This window comes from Bombus terrestris, unplaced genomic scaffold (genome assembly GCF_910591885.1).
Source record: "Bombus terrestris unplaced genomic scaffold, iyBomTerr1.2, whole genome shotgun sequence".
Classification (NCBI taxonomy): domain Eukaryota; kingdom Metazoa; phylum Arthropoda; class Insecta; order Hymenoptera; family Apidae; genus Bombus; species Bombus terrestris.
The window spans coordinates 4,924,689-4,928,864 of record NW_025963552.1 but is presented as its reverse complement, the minus strand read 5'-3'; the positions used below and the strand labels follow the sequence as shown (position 1 = coordinate 4,928,864).

At 35.4% G+C, this 4,176-nt stretch overlaps 1 long non-coding RNA gene across 2 annotated transcripts; it reads right to left on the bottom strand.

The window, feature by feature from the left end:
• Positions 1-235: 235 nt before the first annotated feature.
• Positions 236-2,998, bottom strand: LOC125386991. 2 transcript variants are annotated; one of them, XR_007227598.1, is made up of 4 exons: positions 2,860-2,998; positions 2,073-2,140; positions 1,560-1,687; positions 236-343 (listed from the first exon to the last, which is right to left on the bottom strand). It is a non-coding gene; the product is annotated as an uncharacterized LOC125386991 (long non-coding RNA). The 2 variants fall into 2 exon arrangements; XR_007227597.1 differs by lacking the exon at positions 236-343 and having other exon boundaries at positions 1,351-1,687; positions 2,860-2,988.
• Between the last annotated feature and the right edge of the window lie 1,178 nt (positions 2,999-4,176).

The window sequence follows — 4,176 nt, the reverse complement described above, 5'->3', positions numbered from 1 at the left end:
TGGTACTACAGTGTCGCAGACGGATCGTCTTAGATGACCGGCGAAATATATACAATGTAGCGACAAGCGCATAGTTCTAGAAACGTCGATTCGCCTTCGGCCCGTTATTTTATCTACGCAAAGAAGGTGGCATACGTGATCATAGGCGCGAACGGTGGCGTGACCCAAGCGTAGTGGGGGTCGTCTCCCAGAGAAGACAGAAGAAAAAAATCGAAGAACAATCAATATCATTTGAGGATTCAGACGGAATGCATCGAGGGGTTCAGACGAATAAAATCCAGGTCGCTTAGTCAAACGAATACATCGCAAAATATCATAAAGTCGGTAGAATTACTGTAACAAACTAATTGTATCATCGTTAAATCATTTGTGACGTGTTCATTCTAATTTTAAATATTGTTAAATATACAAGTTTATATTAACCCCGTTAATTCAGTGTTAAAATCATTTGAACCACCTCTGTTACCCTAATCGAAACCTAATTTACCCTAATTTACGTATCTCGCTGACGCGTTTTCCTCGCGATCGCGTCTCTCCGCGAACGGTCGTAACAACCAGGAATTGCGATTGTATTGATATATAAGTTGAATTAATATATGTCTCCATATTTTTGAGTTGAAGCGAATGAGAAAAACGACGCAATTCCACAGCCTAACCACACACATAATGTGGAAAATACATGGTGCACGATACACTAACACATCGTCAGCTTCCTTCGTTCAAAAACCACTCACATCCCGAGACTTCCTCCGTAAGTCCCAAAGGTCAGACACACAAGGGAGTCAGTACGAGTCAGTCTATTCCAGTCAATCAGTCAGTCAATTCAGGTCACTCAAATCACACAGTCGAAGTCAAACGGTCGAAGTCTATTCATTCAGTCATTCGGTTAATTCTGTTGATTCGATTCACTCAAAGTCGGATCTGATCAATCGATACGTCTACTACGACACGAGAGCCTTCGTCTATCAGATTGACAGTCAGAATCTGAGCAAGATCAAGGCAATCCCCATACTCAGCGACGTTACTAGTGTGTGTGATTATATGAAGTTGTTGGAGAAAATATGTAAGTTATAACACTGTTAATCACGGAGTTATATTATTTCAACCACCCCTATTGTCTTAACGGAAATCAGGAGATCGATCTACCCACGGCGTCGATTATTATAATCGTAGCGGGAATTTACGACTCCCGTTGACGTGTTTCCTCGCGATTGCGTCTCCCCGCGATTGGTCGAATTTACATTGCCTTTTGCAAATATTTATATCGAATACTATTATACATATTTGTAAGTGCCACGAATATATTCTCAAATTTATATGTTTAAACTAATTATTAAAAAACTAATTATTATAATCGCGATGTGCAAGAAGACCTATCCCGAACTAATAAATAAAGATATGAAATGTTGCTACTCACGGGTATAAAAAATACCCGCGGTCAATATGCTCGCAAAAATTCTACATAATACGACCAGTCAGTCACTCGTGCCGATTCGGACCTTTCATCCTATGACATGATCGAGTGACAAAAAGGAGAGACAAAAGTGCATGCGACTCACCATTAGAAGCGGAGAAACGGAAAACGTTGCCATCGATACTACACTATCACAGTAAATATCATTAGAAAGACTAACATCAGGCAGGAACCGTTGAAAATCCAATGGTGGAAATGGAGGTTGTTAAAAATCTGTTACAAAACAAAACATGATAAGTGATCGCTGATTATTTGGAATGTTGGAGATTATGAAAAATGGAAATTTATTACATTCGTAACTTTAGTAATAATAAAGATTGAAATTCTAATAAACATCTATAAATGTAAAAACTGGAACTCTAATATAAAAGTTTAAAATCTAGAAATCAGAAATCTAATGATTTTTTAAATATATTACTCATTTGTTTTGTAATTTGGTATTAAGACCTTAACACTTTTTCTTATTTTAATAGAAGTATAATCTTAGAAAACCCTAACCTATAAAATTTTCAATCAAATTGTATTTCTTAATCAATATTATTCAAAGCAAAATATACAAAATACACATAATTCAAGTATGATATGTAAAGTTACTTACATTCTTGGCTTTTGAGCCACAGTTGGAGCATTCGCAAACAAGACAAAGAAGTCCAAGCTGTGGTATGTCTATAACAAAACATAAAATATCATTAATCGGCGAACAAGAACCCTAATGTCGCGTACAAAATTCTTTGATAAAATTTTATTACTTTCGCGCGTGATTATTTAATTGAATTGAATCAAAACGACCCTGATTTTAAAATGTTGAAAAATATTTTTGCGGAGCAAATGCTGACTCTACAAACCGCATTGCACGCGGTCACAATTATTCCCTAAAAATAAAGTTGTTTATGGTTGAGGTGGGATGGAGAGCAGAAAAGAAGCGAAGTGTTGTTTCGATGTTTTTCTTCTTTTCTCTATCAAACGTTTATTTAGAGAGTACTGCTTCTTTTCTTTTCACACTGAAGAGATTATTATTGAGAAATTGGAATACGTATGAAAATTATTAGTTTAAAATTATAAGATATTTCTCGGTATCGAACAAATGTTTACGAATACCGTGAATGCATTGCGATCATTTGCAAGAATTATATTGTGAATGTTCGTTACTAAAATATGAAATATACACTCTATTAATACAGTATAGTCGCGTATTATAAATAATTGAAAATATTTGCTAGAATTCAAAAGTTCACAACTAAATATACTTAAAAATATAATACTATAAAAACTCATGCGAAATCTTGCTTAGATAGTAAAAAATATAGTAATGAATAATGCGAAAAATATATTAATGACAGTAATAAAGAACCGACGCCACCAATAGGTTAAAATACGTTACAAACCTGACGCAACGTGATCCATGTTATCGGTACGAAATGAGACGACTAAATGACTCCTTGTACCTTAGTTTCGCCGAGCAACTTCCAAAGTGGCGCGAGAAGGGGGGACACATGAGCCGGTGGCACAAGCACACAGTTAAAGATTACACGCAGTTACAGATTAACGATCTAGACAAAAAATGTATACATCAAAAAAAAAACATTCATGTTCTACGCAGCGCTTACACGAATCTTTCTCTACGTCGATATTTACAGACATCGTACAATAATTCGTAGCCCTACTGACAGCATTCAATGTCACAGACATATTTGTCTAACTTGGAACGCGAGAAAGAAACCCACCTGGTAAACTCGCGGATGGGTCAAACACAGTATACGTCTGTAAATATTATAGTCTTTTCTACGACTTGTACGAGGTAAGCTGCTGCCCATGTATCGTTTGAATTGACGATCACTGTGCGTCTCGTTGCCTAGACTAATCTCCTTTCGTTTGCGTAAGATTTTCTCTCGTGCAGGATTATTTTGACCGATTTTTAATTGTCTACTTTTTAATTGTCTAAAAGGGAAAGACGAAAACGCAATTTTTTAATGCTTGATTTTCGTTTTATTTTGGTTTCAAGAAGCATCCCTTTAATTTCCTAACACCTGTATAATAGGAACCCTATGTGATTCCTATAGTGTGCTCATCGGTTTTACATTATACTGGCACAAGCAACACTTTGCAGGTAAGCCTTTTTCATAATAGCTGCTTTTAAACTACACCATCGTGACTTCCCAGCATTTGCTGTAATTGTTCTTTTGGATTGGATATTATAACGGTTGCACCATCCAGCTGCCTTTAAATTAAATTGTTTTATGCAATTCTTCTAAATTTAAATGCATATTTAGTACGTCATATTTTACATGGTTTATATATGTACTTTACATTTTGAAAAATCGAATACTGGCAAATACTATAGAGAGAAAGACACCTTTTGAAATATTCTTCGGGAGAAAACCAAGTGTTGAAAATCTACATCTATATGGAAGTAAAGTTTTTGTAAGAAGAGCAGAACAAAAAAGAGTTTCTAAATGGGATAAGAAGGCAGATATGGGAATTTTGTTAGGATATAGTGAAGTAGGTTACAGAGTCTTATTAGGTGGGAAAATAACAGTAGCTAGACATGTAGAGGTCATAGAAACAGAGACAAAATGTATCGGTTTTGTGGAGAATTCATTCGATAAAGATAACGATGACATTGAAGATAATGATTTATTGGTAAGCATGAATAAGAAAGAGTTAGAAAGTAGGGAAAGTAGGGAAAGTGATAACAGTTTTTT